This window comes from Mustelus asterias, chromosome 27, assembly GCF_964213995.1.
Source record: "Mustelus asterias chromosome 27, sMusAst1.hap1.1, whole genome shotgun sequence".
NCBI classification, from domain to species: Eukaryota; Metazoa; Chordata; class Chondrichthyes; order Carcharhiniformes; family Triakidae; genus Mustelus; species Mustelus asterias.
The window spans coordinates 41,099,989-41,115,788 of NC_135827.1; positions in this window are offsets into that span (position 1 = coordinate 41,099,989).

A 15,800-nucleotide genomic window follows, 5' to 3' on the forward strand; every position below is an offset into this window, starting at 1 on the left:
AGAGGTAGTGTTGGGCAAGTTAATGGGGCTAAAGGTAGACAAGTCTCCTGGTCCTGATGGAATGCATCCCAGGGAACTAAAAGAGATGGCGGGAGAAATAACAAATGCACTAGTGGTAATTTACCAAAATTCGCTGGACTCTGGGGTGGTTTCCGCAGATTGGAAAACAGCAAATGTGACGCCACTGTTTAAAAAAGGAGGCAGACAAAAGGCAGGTAACTATAGGCCGGTTAGCTTAACTTCTGTAGTAGGGAAAATGCTTGAATCTATCATCAAGGAAGAAATAGCGAGACATCTGGATATAAATTGTCCCATTGGTAAGACGCAGCATGGGTTCATGAAGGGCAGGTCATGTTTGACTAATTTGGTGGAATTCTTTGAGAACATTACATGTGCAGTGGACAATGGGGAACCTGTGGATGTGGTATATCTAGATTTCCAGAAGGCATTTGACAAGGTGCCGCACCAAAGACTGCTACATAAGATAAAGGTGCACAGTGTTACGGGTAATGTATTAGCATGGATAGAGGATTGGTTAACTAACAGAAAGCAAAGAGTGGGAGTAAATGGGTGTTTTTCTGGTTGGCGATCAGTGACTAGTGGTGTGCCTCAGGGATCAGTGTTGGGACTCCAATTGTTTACAATTTACATAGATGATTTGGAGTTGGGGACCAAGTGTAGTGTGTCAAAATTCACAGATGACAGTAAGATCAGTGGCAGAGCAAAGCGTGCAGAGGATGCTGAAAGTCTGCAAAGGGATAGAGATAATCTAAGTGAATGGGCCAGGGTCTGGCAGATGGAGTACAATGTTGGTAAATGTGAGGTCATCCATTTTGGGAGGAACAACAGCAAAATGGAGTATTATTGAAATGGTAAAAAATTGCAGCATGCTGCTGTGCAGAGGAACCTGGGTGTCTTTGTGCAGGAATCGCAAGGAGTTGGTTTGCAGGCGCAGCAGGTAATTAAGAAGGCAAATGGAATTTTGTCCTTCATTGTTAGAGGGATGGAGTTTAAAAACAGCGAGATTATGTTGCAGCTGTATAAGGTGCAGGTGAGGCCACACCTGGAGTACTGTGTACAATTTTGGTCTCCTTACTTGAGAAAGGATATACTGGCACTGGAGGGGGTGCAGAGGAGATTCACTAGGTTGATTCCGGAGTTGAGAGGGTTGGCTTATGAGGAGTGACTGAGTAGTCTGGGGCTATACTCATTGGAATTCAGAAGAATGAGGGGAGATCTTATAGAAACATATAAGATTATGAAGGAAGTAGATAAGATAGAAGCAGGGAAGTTGTTTCCACTGGCGGGTAAAACTAGAACTGGGGGGCATAGCCTCAAAATAAGGGGAAGCAGATTTAGGACTGAGTTGAGGAGGAACTTCTTCACACAAAGGGTTGTGAATCTGTGGAATTCCCTGCCCAGTGAAGCAGTTGAGGCTACCTCATTGAATGTTTTTAAGGCAAGGATAGATAAATTTTTGAACAGTAAAGGAATTAAGGGTTATGGTGAGCGGGCGGGTAAGTGGAGCTGAGTCCAGGAAAAGATCAGCCATGATCTTATTGAATGGCGGAGCAGGCTCGAGGGGCCAGATGGCCTACTCCTGCTCCTAGTTCTTATGGTCTTATATAAATACTGTGGCTACCAGAGCAGGTCAGAGGCTAGGAATCCTGCGGCGAGTAACTCACTCCTGACTCCCCAAAGCCTGTCCATCATCTGCAAGGAACAAGTCAGGAGTGTGATGGAATACTCCCCACTTGCCTGATGGGTGCAGCTCCAAAAACACTCGAGAAGCTTGACACCATTCAGGACAAAGCAGCCCCGCTTGGTTGGCACCACATCCACAACCTTCAACATTCACTCCGCAGTGCAGACTGGCAGCTGTTTGTACCATCTACAAGATGCACTGCAGCAACTCACCAAGGCTCCTTCGACAGCACTTTCTAAATGTGTGATCTCTACCACCAGAAGGACGAGAGCAGCAGACACACGGCAAACACCAACATGCTGAAGTTCCCCTCCATTCCTGACTAAATCCCCATTCCTTCACTCTCACTGAGTCAAAACTCTGGCACTCCCTCCCTAACAGCACTGTGGGTGTACCTACACCTCAGGGACTGCAGCGGTTCAAGAAGGCAGCTCACCAGCACCTTCTCAAGGGGCAATTAGGGATGGGCAATAAATGCTGACCCAGCCAGCGACACCCACACCTTGTGAAAGAATCAATAATAAAAGAATACTTGAGCAAAAACATCCAAGCGGACACACCCCGTGCACTGCAGGAGTGCTACAATGTCTGAGATGCCAGTTTCCAGGTGAGGAATTAAACCTGTGGCTCTTTCTGCTCTCTGAGAATTTGCCTGGAGAATTCCACAGCCAATATATTGAAGAGGAGCAGACGATTGGACAGAACAGAAAGAACTGCAAAAAATGACAAAGCGTTTAATAAGGAGGGACAAAGTTGAGTGCGAGAGAAAGCTAGCGAGGGATAGTAAGAGCTTCTGTAGATATTTCAGTAGGAAAAGAGTTAACAAAGTGAGCACGGGTCCTTTAGAAAGCGAGTCTGGGAAATTGGTGGAAAATAAGGAGATAGCAGATAAATCAAACAGATATTTTGCATCAGTCTTCACTGTTGAGGATACAAGTAACATCCCAGAAATATCTGTAAATCAGGTAATGGGAGGGAGGGAGGAACTCACCAGAGAAGTGGTACTGAGCAAACTGGTGGAGCCGGGGGGGACACATTCCCGGATCCTGATGGACGTCATCCGAGGGTCTTAAAAGAAGTGACAAGTAAGATAGTTAGAATTATGGAATGCCTGTGGTGCTGTAGAAGGCCATTCGGCCCATTGAGGCTGCACCAACAACAATTCCACCCAAGCCCTATCCCCGGAATCCCACATATTTACCCTGCTAATCCTCCTGACACTAAGGGGCAATTTAGCATGGCCAATCAACCGAACCCGCACATCTTTGGCCTGTGGGAGGAAACCGGAGCACCCGGAGGAAACTCACGCAGACACGGGGAGAAAGTGCAAACTCCACACAGACAGTCACCTGCGGCTGGAATTGAACCCGGGTCCCTGACGCTGTGAGGCAGCAGTGCCAACCACTGAGCCACCGTGACAGCAGTTGGTTTCAATTTTCCAAAATTCTCTAGATTTGGGGAAGGTTCCGTTAGATTGGAAAATAACGAATGTAACTCCTTTATTCAAAAAGGGCGGGAGACAGAAAGCGGGAAAGTACAGGCCAGTCAGCCTAACATCCGTCAGAGGGAAAGTGTTAGAATCATTATTAAAGATGTTTTGGCAGAGCACTTGGAAAAAAATCAAGGCAATCAGGCAGAGTCAACATGGTTTTGTGAAAGAGAAACCAATTTATTGGAGTTCTATCAAGGAGTCACATGTTCTCTGGGTAAAGGGGAGTCTGTAGATGTATTGTACTTAGATTTCCAGAAGGTATTTGATAAGATGCTACATCAAAGGTTATTGTGGAAAATAACAAGCTCATAGTGTAGGGGGTAACATATTGGCATGGATAGACGATTGCCTCGCTAACAGGAAACAGTTGACATAAATGGGTAATTTTTTGTTGTCAGGATGTGATGAGTGTTGTGCCACAGGGATCTGTGCTGGGGCCTTCAACCTTTTACAATTTATAGAAATGATTTGAATGAAGGGACTGAAGGGATGGCTGCTAAATTTGCTGACAATGCAAAGATAGGCAGGAAAGTAAATTGTGAAGTGGACGTAAGGAGGTTACAAAGGGATATAGATAGATTGAGTGGGCAAAAGTCTGGCAAATGGAGTATAATGTGGGCAAATGTGAAATTGGCCATTTTGGCAGGAAGAATAAAGAGAAACTTATCATCTAAATGGAAAGAGATTGCAAAGCTCTGAGGTGAAGAGGGATCTGGGTGTCCTAGTGCATGGATCACAAAAGGCTGTTATACGGATACAGCAAATAATTCAGAAAATTAATAGATTGTTATTGTTTATTGTGAGGGGAAGTGAACGTAACAACAGGGAGCCACGGTCACCACTAATTACATTCACTTTGTCTTTTCTTCCATGACACCTTTGTTAATCTTTCCCTTGCCTCCACCTATCGGCATGGTGGCACAGTGGTTAGCACTGCTGCCTCACAGCGCCAGGGACCTGGGTTCAATTCCCGACTTGGGTCACTGTGTGGAGTCTGCACATTCTCCCCCGTGTCTGTGTGGGTTTCCTCTGGGTGCTCTGGTTTCCTCCCACAGTCCAAAAGATGTGCTGGTTATGTGGATTGGCCATGCTAAATTCTCCCTCAGTGTACCCGAACAGGCGCTGGAGTGTGGCGACTAGGGGAATTTCACAGTAGCTTCATGCAGTGTTAATGCAAGCCTACTTGTGACAATAATAAATAAACTTTAACTTTTTATTGCTGCCCCTCTATGCAGCCCCCAACAGCCCCCACGCCCCCACATCTCCACCACAACAGCATAAATCTCACCCGATTTTCAATTGTCATCAGCTCTGACGAAGGGTCATCCAGACTCGAAACGTTGGCTCTATTCTCTCCCCACAGACGCTGTCAGACCTGCTGAGATTTCCCAACATTTTATGTTTTTGTTTCAGATTCCAGCATCCGCAGTATTTTGCTTTTATAACGTAGGGAGGGTTATGCTTCAGTTGTGCAGGGCAATGGTGAAACCGCATTGGAGTATTGTGTACAGTACTGGAACCAAAAGAGGTTTACCAGACTAATCCCTGGAATGGGTGGGGAAGAAAGATAGTCATGATGTGGAGATGCCGGCGTTGGACTGGAGAAAGATAGCACAGGCTGGGCTTATATCCACTGGAGTTCAGAACAGTAAGAGGCAACTTGATTGAAATATACAAGATCCTGAGAGATTTGACAGAGTGGATGTACAGAAGATGCTTCCTCTTGTGGGAGAGTCTAGAACTAGGGATCACTGTTTAAAAATAAGGGGTCGCCCATTTAAAATGGAGATGAGGAGAATTTCTTTCTCTCTGAAGGTTGTGAGTTTCTGGAACTTTCTTTCTAATGAGGCAGTGGAAGCAGAGGCTTTGAATATTTTGGAGGCAGAGGTGGATCGGTTGTTGATTACACGGGGGCGGTGGGAGGTTATCGGGGGGGGGGATGGGAGGTTATCGGGGGGGGGTGGGAGGTTATCGGGGGGGGGGGGGCGGTGGGAGGTTATCGGGGGGGGGGTGGGAGGTTATCGGGGGGGGGCGGTGGGAGGTTATCGGGGGGGAGGTGGGAGGTTATCGGGGGGGGATGGGAGGTTATCGGGGGGGGGGCGGTGGGAGGTTATCGGGGGGGGGGAGGTTATCGGGGGGGGTGGGAGGTTATCGGGGGGGGCGGTGGGAGGTTATCGGGGGGGGGGCGGTGGGAGGTTATCGGGGGGGGTGGGAGGTTATCGGGGGGGGGCGGTGGGAGGTTATCGGGGGGGGGGGAGGTTATCGGGGGGGGGGGAGGTTATCGGGGGGGGGTGGGAGGTTATCGGGGGGGGGCGGTGGGAGGTTATCGGGGGGGGTGGGAGGTTATCGGGGGGGGGTGGGAGGTTATCGGGGGGGGGTGGGAGGTTATCGGGGGGGGTGGGAGGTTATCGGGGGGGGGTGGGAGGTTATCGGGGGGGAGGGGGGGGAGGTTATCGGGGGGGGGAGGTGGGAGGTTATCGGGGGGGGGGGGTGGGAGGTTATCGGGGGGGGTGGGAGGTTATCGGGGCGGGGGGGGGGGGGTGGGAGGTTATCGGGGGGGGGGGGGGGGTTACAGTCCGAGCAGCTATGATCTTATGGAGAAGGGACTGAATGGCCTGACTCGGATGTTGATCTGTTCTCCCCAGTGTTCTGGACAATATTTATCCTCAAACAGCATCACCTAAACTGATGGTTGCTCCTTCTGGGATCTTGCTGTGCATTACTGAGTTCTGTATTTCTTACATTAACAATGATTAAACTTCAGACACTTTCAGACATTCTGAGGCCTGATCCTGAGGCTGATAAAGGTGCTATAGAAATGGAAATGTCTTTCAGTGAGCGATATTGCAGTCAGTCCCGGATTGTTTGTGTTTGTGTCAGACCTGTTTTATATTCAGGTGTAATTTGCTGGCGTAATGGCAGCGCTTTGTTCTCCGGAGCTCTGCCTCTTCCACGAGGAATGCAGCCCGACCAGTTTCCACTTTAGTTTCTACTCCATTCTCGACACCAGCCGGGAAACATCCCAGAACCTCCAGCAGCTCACACCCAGTGCTGGAATGTCACTGGAAGATACAGAGCGACATGACTCGCCTTCACCCTCTCCCAGCCTGCTCCCATTCTCCCTCCCCCGATCCCAAAATACACCCTGGCCTGAGAACATAACAGCATAAGAACTAGGATCAGGAGTAGGCCATCGGGCCCCTCGAGCCTGCTCCACCATTCAATAAGATCATGGCTGATGTTTTTGTGGACTCAGCTCCACTTACCCGCCCGCTCACCATAACCCTTAATTCCTTTGCTGTTCAAACATCTATCTATCTATCCTTGCCTTAAAAACATTCAACAAGGTCTCAACTGCTTCACTGGGCAGGGAATTCCACAGATTCACAACCCTTTGGATGACAAAGTTCCTCCTCAACTCAGTCCTCCCGGACTACCTGGATCCACTACAGTTCACCTACCGCCGCAACAGGTCCACAGCAGATGCCATTTCCCTGGCCCTGCACTCAATCCTGGAACACCTAGATAACAAGGACACCCAAGTCAGACTCCTATTTATTGACTACAGCTCAGCCTTCAACACCATTATTCCCACGAAACTCATCTCCAAACTCCATTTCCTGGGCCTCAGAACCTCCCTCTGTGACTGGATCCTGAACTTCCTAACTCACAGACCACAATCAGTAAGGATAGGCAACAACACCTCCTCCACGATCATCCTCAACACCAGTGCCCCACAAGGCTGTATCCTCAGCCCCCTACTATACTCCTTATACAACTATGACTGTGCGGCCAAATTCCCCTCCAACTCGATTTTCAAGTTTGCTGACGACACCACCGTAGTGGGTCAGATCTCAAACAATGACGAGACAGAGTACAGGAATGAGCTAGAGAATCTGGTGAACTGGTGCGGAAAAAATAATCTCCCCCTCAATGTTGTAAAATGCAGCAAATCCATCTTTGGATGAACTCCATAGGATACACGGACATTATATTAAACCTGATACAACATGGCCAGTTTCAAGTGGAACAACGGACATTTTAAAGACAGCATTATTTTAAAAGGTTACATTCAAGCAAAATGGCTGCAAACCAGACATCGGAATATACAACACCACCAGACCATCCAAGGAGTGAACAAAGGGGGCCATGAGTCATGGCGAAGCTATCTGACAAGATTATGCAGAGGGGTGTCGATAGCCCTGACCAACTACAGGAGAGACAATGGAAATGGTAACGAGTTTCACCCCAGCTATACAGAATAATGCCTCCACTATTTAGCAGTTCCAGGAAACCACCTTGGGACACTTAGCAGCCCATCAGACACCTCCTAAAACAGTTTGGGCTCTTTCTCATTGAAACGGATCAAATCAGTTTCATCCTGGAAGCACTTTGTGTCCCATTGTTCTGAAACTGACCAATGGGAGGAGTCAGCCAATTAGATTAAGGAAACTGCCTTTTAAAATAATATTGACCTCATTGGCCAAGAGGACACACAAGGAGGAGAGGTCATTGACCTTTCAGCAGTTAACTCGGAAAGGAGTTCAGTGAAGTTCAGAGCAGGAGAGTTGTGAAGTCGGGAAGGAGTGAATTCAGGCGTCCAACCAGACAATTACTTTGTGGCAGAGGAAAGAACAAGGAAGATCCAGCAGCAAGGATTTTTACTTTTAAAACGATCTGAGGAGTGGTGAATATATTCTCTCAGCCTTCAGAAATCCCCCAATTAGGTAGAGGTTGAGGAGGGGTCTAGGATTCTTCTCGTTTTTGTGTAAATTGTGTAAATCGCGTAATGCTCAGAAGTTACGTTGTGCCGTTAGAGTTTTCTTTCCATAGCATAGTGTTGTAGTGTCTGTGTTTTATTGACTGAGTTTGGTTAGGGTTATTCTTGAATAAATTATTTGAAAATTAACTCTGACTAATCTCTCTCTCTCTCATTGTGCATATTGGTGAGTCACTAAAAGGCCAGAACATAATTCCTGGGTACAGAACCGTAAAGGGGCAGAGCACTTCGAAACTGCTCACTCAAGGGGATCCACTGGTCAGGAACAAACAGTGGTCCCTCTCTCTCTCTCTTGTGAAGCTGTCCCACTGTGGCACTTCTGGGTTGTATTTTACTACCTACAAAAAAGAGAGACACACGGTTGTAGGTGGCAGCCAGGGTAACTCATGTGGTATAAGGGTGAGCTCACTGGTCAGGAATAAACAGTGAGTCTCTCTCTCTCTCTCTCTTGTGAAGCTGTCCCAGCGTGACACTTCCGGGTTGTGAGTTGAACACCGGTAGGAGAGAGAAACCCACAGTTATCAATGGCATCTGACACCAATCTGTGTGGAGGGTAAAACAACCTTTACAATGTCAACAAAACGAAGGAGATTGTCATCGACTTTAGGAAGCGTAAAGGAGAACATGCCCCTGTCTACATCAACATGGGTGAAGTAGAAAGGGTCGAGAGCTTCAAGTTTTTAGGTATCCAGATCACCAACAACCTGTCCTGGTCCCCCCATGCCGACACTATAGTTAAGAAAGCCCACCGACGCCTCTACTTTCTCAGAAGACTAAGGAAATTTGGCATGTCAGCTACGACTCTCACCAACTTTTACAGATGCACCATAGAAAGCATTCTTTCTGGTTGTATCACAGCTTGGTATGGGGCTCCTGCTCTGCCCAAGACCGCAAGAAACTACAAAAGGTTGTGAATGTAGCCCAATCCGTTACACAAACCAGCCTCCCATCCATTGACTCTGTCTACACTTCCCGTTGCCTCGGCAAAGTAGCCAGCATAACTAAGGGCTCCCGCATCCTGGACATTCTCTCTTCCACCTTCTTCCGTCAGGAAAAAGATACAAAAGTCTGAGGTCACGTACCAACCGACTCAAGAACAGCTTCTTTCCTGCTGCCGTACAGACTTTTGCATTAAGTTGATCTTTTTCTACACCCGAGCTATGACTGTAACACTACATTCTGCACTCTCTCATTTCCTTCTCTATGAACGGTATGCTTTGTCTGTATAGGGCGCGAGAAACAATACTTTTCACTGTATGTTAATACATGTGACAATAATAAATCAAATCCAATAAAATAAATCTGCTTTCCCTTATTTTGAGGCCATGCCCCCTAGTTCTAGTTTCACCCGCCAGTGGAAGCAACTTCCCTGCTTCTATCTTATCTATTCCCTTCATAATCTTGTATGTTTCTATAAGATCTCCCCTCATTCTTCTGAATTCCAATGAGTATAGCCCCAGTCTACTCGGTCTCTCCTCATAAGCCAACCCTCTCAACTCTGGAATCAACCTAGTGAATCTCCTCTGCACCCTCTCCAGTGCCAGTATATCCTTTCTCAAGTAAGGAGATGAAAACTGTACACAGTACTCTCGGTGTGGCCTCACCAGCACCTTATACAGCTGACCTCTACCCGGCCCACCCAAAATACATCCTGACCTAGAGTCATAGAGATATACAGCACGGAAACAGGCCCTTCGGCCCAACTCATCCATGCTGACCAGGTTTCCTAAACTGAACTCGTCCCATTTGCCTGGGTTTGGCCCATATCCCTCTAAACCTTTCCCATCCATGTACCTGTCCAAATGTCTTTTAAATGTTGTAATTGTACCCGCCTCTACCACCCCCTCTGGCAGCTCATTCCACACACGCACCACCCTCTGTGTCAAAATGTTGCCCCTCAGGTTCCTTTTAAATCTTTCCCCTCTCACCTTAAACCTATGACCTCTAAATTTGGACACCCCTACCCTGGGGAAGAGACCTTGGCTATTCACCTTATCTATGCCCCTCATAATTTTATAAACTTCTATAAGGTCACCCCTCATCTTCCTAGGCTCCTGGGAAAAAAGTCCCAGCCTATCCAGCCTCTCCCTATAACTGAAACCTTCCAGTCCCGGTAACATCCGTGTAAATCTTTTCTGCCCCCTTTCCAGTTTAATTATAATCTCCCTATAACAGGGCGACCAGACTTGTACTCAGTCCTCCAAATGTGGCCGCGCCAATGTCTTGTAGCGTTATACACCCCCCCCCCCCCCCCCCCACACCCCCCAATACACACCCTGAACCCTCTGCCAACTTTGGGGCCAGCCTTGAGCCCACAGAGGGCAGCACAGTTGTTAGCACCGCTGCCTCGCAGCGCCAGGGACCCAGGTTCGCTTCTAGCTTCGGGTCACTGTCTGTGTGGAGTTTGCACATTCTCCCCGTGTCTGCGTGGGTTTCCTCCGGGTGCTCTGGTTTCCTCCCACAATCCAAAAAATGTGCTGGTTGGGTGCTTTGGCCGTGCTAAATTCTCCCTCAGTGTATCTGAACAGGCACCGGAGTGTGGCGACTAGGGGATTTTCACAGTAACTTCATTGCAGTGTTAATGTAAACCTACTTGTGACACTAATAAATAAACTTTAAAGGATGAGACTGAGACTGAGGGCAGAATTGTCCCGTGCCGCCTGCCACAGGAATCGTAGCAGGCTGGAGGAGGACCGTGCAAAGGTCCATTGACCTCGGACAGGATTTTCCAGTCTTGGGGTGAGCGGAGCTGGAAAATCCCGCCCTGAGAGTGAGAACGAGGCTGAGAGTGCGACTGATTTGATTTGATTTATTATTGTCACATATATTAACATAGGATGAAAAGTATTGTTTCTTGCCCTCTATACAGACAAGGCATACCATTCATAGAGAAGGAAAGGTGAGAGTGCAGAATGTAGTGTGACAGTCATAGCTGGGGTGTAGAGAAAGATCAACTTAATGCAAGGTAAGTCCATTGAAAAGTCTGATGGCAGCAGGGAAGAAGCTGTTCTTGAGTCGGTCGGTACGTGACCTCAGACCCTTGTATCATTATCCTGATGGAAGAAGGTGGAAGAGAGAATGTCCGGGGTGTGTGGAGTCCTTAATTATGCTGGCTGCTTTTCCCGAGGCAGCGGGAAGTGTAGACAGAGTCAATGGATGGGAGGCTGGTTTGCGTGATGGATTGGGCTACATTCACGACCTTTTGTAGATCCTTGCGGTCTTGGGCAGAGCAGGAGTCATGCCAAGCTGTGATACAACCAGAAAGAATGATTTCTCTGGTGCATCTGTTGAAGTTGGTGAGAGTCATAGCTGAGATGTCAAATTTCCTTAGTCTTCTGAGAAAGCAGAGGTGCTGGGAGTGAGACTAAGACTGAGACTGAGTGAGACTGAGTCACACTGGGCAGGATTGAGAACTGGGGTAACTCTGAGTTGGGCAGAGGGAGGGAGCAGTTTTGTGAGAGAGGATTACTTTGTGAAGTATGCTGAACTACCTAAAGGTGCTGTGAGAGTGGGAAGAATCTCAGGAATGTTGTTTATAACAATAACCTCGCCCTCAGCGTCACCAGCAGACTGGAAAGGGCAGCCTGTCAGAAAGATTGAAGAAAAAAGTTCCATTTGAAGGCTTTGGGATGGGCGGGGATTGACTGGGTGTGGAACGGGTACGATTCTCACTGCGGCTCAGAGAATTGTGGGGCCAGCTCAGTTTCTCTGAAGAGGTTTGGGAGGGGAATGGCCAACCTGTGATTCAATGTATTCCTGGAGGTTTCATCACATTCCATCCTCCCTCCCCCCACCCCACCATTCAGCACCAACACACCCAGCCCAGTGACGCACTGTCTTCCTACAACAATCAGAAAGACTCATTACGCAATCGGATGATGATTGACTGTCAGCGTAACAGCTTTAAATTCCCACTGTAAATATTTTATTTTTGGTAAAAAAGAGAAAAAAAAATCTTTATTGACACTGCGATGATCTTTCTCTAGGGTTGACACAGCAGGGGACTGATCTCCAGGGCAGTTCCGGAGAGTTGGCAACACCACAAAGGGATGGGGAAAGAGGGCAGGGATTTGGAACTGGCTGGACGGAAGAGAATTATACCAAAATAGATCAGATGGGCTGAATGGCCTGTTGCTGAAAATTCAGTGTAATTCAGAAAGGGAGGGAGTGAATGAAACAACTGAGAGTGTCAGAGAAGGAGGGGAGAGAGAGAGGGAGAGAGGGAGAGAAAGAGGGAGAGAGGGAGAGAAAGGAGAGAGAGAGAGAAAAGAGGAGAGAGGGAGAGAAGGAGGGGGAGAGGGAGAAAAAGAGGGAGAGATGGAGAGAAAGAGGGAGAGAGGGAGAGAAAGGAGAGAGGGAGAGGAAGAGAAAGAGAGAGAGAGGGAGAGAAAGGAGGACAGAGAGAGAGAAAGAGGGAGGGAGAGAGGGAGAGAAAGGAGAGAGAGAGAAAGAGGGAGAGAGGGATAGAAAGGAGGAGAGAGGAAGAGAAAGGAGGAGAGAGGGAGAGAAGGAGGGAGAGAGGGAGAGAAAGAGGAAGAGAGGGAGAGAAAGGAGGAGAGAGGGAGAGAAAGAGGAAGAGAGGGAAAGAGAGAGAGAGAGAGAGAAACCAGTGAATGTTAAAGGCCCTGTGCCAATCCAGAACAAGTGGATAAATGATGATGGATTTATGTTGGAACCAGTCTTCCCTCACAACACAAAGTTTAATGTTTCCCGTGCACAATGATGGAACCCACCCCCCCACCTCCAGACACATCGAGAGAACACGCTACAGAGCTTTGCTGACTTTAGGGTGGGGTCGGTAACATTTAAAATATCACGCAAGAGCTTGTTACATACAATGAACATGAGTGTCAGTAAACAACATCTTCCATTGTGATCGTACATACATGAGTGTGCTGTGGGAGTGACATGCCTGTCTCATGCATGTGCTGTGAGAGCGACATATCTGTCTGTCTCATGGTCATGCCAGAGGGGAAATGATGGTGTAATGATAATGTCACTGGAGCAGTAATGGAGAGTTCCGGGGACACGGGTTCAAACCCCAGAACCACAGCTGGTGAAATTTGAGGCCAGTTAATAAACCTGAAATTGATTCTCAGAAAGGGTCGAGAGCTTCAAGTTTTTAGGTGTCCAGATCACCAACAACCTGTCCTGGTCCCCCCCATGCCGACACTATAGCTACGAAAGCCCACCAATGCCTCTACTTTCTCAGAAGACTAAGGAAATTTGGCATGTCAGCTACGACTCTCACCAAAGTTTACAGATGCACCATAGAAAACATTCTTCCTGGTTGTATCACAGCTTGGTATGGGCTCCTGCTCTGCCCAACACCGTAAGGAACTACAAAAGATCGTGAATGTAGCCCAATCCATCACGCAAACCAGCCTCCTCCCATCCATTGACTCTGTCTGCACCTCCTGCTGCCTCAGCAAAGCAGCCAGCACAATTAAGGACCCCACGCACCCCGGATATTCTCTCTTCCACCTTCAATCGGGAAAAAGATACAAAAGTCTGAGGTCATGCACCAACCGACTCAAGAACAGTTTCTTTCCTGCTGCCATCAGACTTTTGAATGGACCTATCTTGCATTAAGTTGATCTTTCTCTACACCCTAGCTATGACTGTAACACTACATTCTGCACTCTCTCATTTCCTTCTCTATGAATGGTATGTTTTGTCTGCATAGTGCGCAAGAAACAATATTTTCCACTGTATGTTAATACATGTGACAATAATAAATCAAATCAAATCGAATCAGCAATGGTGACCAATCACTGATTGCCATAAAAACCCATCTGGGTTACTAATGTCCTTTAGGGAAGGAAATCTGCCGTCCTTACCCGGTCTGGCCTACATGTGACTCCAGTCCCACAGCAATGCTGACTTTGGAATGGCCGAGCGAGACACCCAGCTAAAGAGCCAATCAGGGATGAGGAACAATTGCTGCTGCTGCCAGCGAGGCCCAGATCCGGTGAAAGAGTTAACGGTACGCCTTGTGTGTGCTCTACATGTGTACCCGTATACACGTGTACATTTCAGACCAGGTTCAGTTCAACTGTGAAGCCACTGATGTTGAAAAACCTGACTGGGCTCACAACTGGAGAATGGTGAGGGAGTGGAATGAAGAGCTTGTGGTATGAGGAAGGGTTGAGGACTCTGGGTCTGTTCTCGTTGGAGTTTAGAAGGGTGAGGGGGGGATCTTATTGAAACTTACAGGACATAGCGAGGTCTGGATAGAGTGGACGTGGAGGGGATGTTTCCACTAGTAGGAAAAGCTAGAACCAGAGGGCACAACCTCAGGCTGAAGGGATGATCCTTTAAAACAGAGATGAGGAGGAATTTCTTCAGCCAGAGAGTGGTGAATCTGTGGAACTCTTTGCCGCAGAAGGCTGTGGAGGCCGGGTCATTGAGTGTCTTTAAGACAGAGATAGATAGGTTCTTGATTAATAAGGGGATCAGGGGTTATGGCGAAAAGGCAGGAGAATGGGGATGAGAAAAATATCAGCCAAGATTGAATGGCGGAGCAGATTCGATGGGCCGAGTGGCCTAATTCTGCTCCTATGTCTTATGGTCTTCTGGAGGACAGATGGCACTGCCCTTCCCTGCTGGAATCTTGCTTGGCACGGTGGCACAGTGGGTTAGCACTGCTGTCTCACAGCGCCAGGGACCCAAGTTCGATTCCCGGCTTGGGTCACTGTCTGTGTGGAGTCTGCATGTTCTCCCCGTGTCTGCGTGGGTTTCCTCCGGGTGCTCCGGTTTCCTCCCACAGTCCGAAAGATGTGTGGGTTAGATGGATTGGCTGTGATAAATTGCTACTTAGTGTCCTAAGATGTGTAGGTTAGGGGGACTAGTGGGGTAAATATGTGGGGTTATGGAGATATGGCCTGGGTCATATGCTCTTTTGGAGTGTCAGTGCAGGCTCGATGGGCTGAATGGCCTCCTTCTGCACTGTAGGGAATCTATGATCACTCCCGGTTATGGCATTTTGGTTTAATTAGTTAAGTTTCTTTTTGATGTTTTATTTTAGTTTTTGAACCACTGGAGGCTGTCACCCCGTCATTTCTGTTTAATTTATTGATTATTTTCTTTAAAAGAGTTTAACGGAAGTCCGCTGGGGCTCTGGGTAGTTCAGAGGCACAGATCAGTGATGCAGCGTTATGTGAAGAAACCTACTGTCAATGCAAATCTCCAGCCGGGACCTTCCGGCTGTCCACAGCGGAGTGATCTCCTGGTCCCGGTGATGGCCCTGCCGCGGGTTTCCTGGCACGAGGTGGAGTCACCGGGGAATCCATTGATAGCAACGGGACCAGAGGATCCCACCACCAACCAAGGGCGTGCCATCTCCCGCCGCGAGAGAGACGCCGCGGGGTGGCCGGGGAATCCACCCTCTTTGTCTCGTTTCTGTATTTCACGCCCGGTTTAGATCCACCCAACGCCCCAGTGCCTCATGGGAATGACCAACCAACATTTCAGAAACTTGCATTCGGATAGCGCCTTTCACAACTACAGCACGTCCCAAAATGCTTCACAACCAATGAAATACTTCCGATTGTGTCATCACTGTTGTAATGTAAGAAATGTGCGCACAGAAAGATCCCACACTCAGCACTGTGATAAAGACCAGATAATCTGCATCAATGATGTTGATTAAGGCCTCAGGACACTGGGGAGGGGTGGGCAAGGGGGTGGGCCGGGGGGGGGGGGGGGGGGGGGGGGCGGGGGTTAGGGGGTGGGGGATGGTGCTCCCTGCTCCTCACAATACTGCCACGGGATCGTTTACATCAGAAAGGTGAGAGAGGCTTGTTTTAAAGACTGACTGAAAG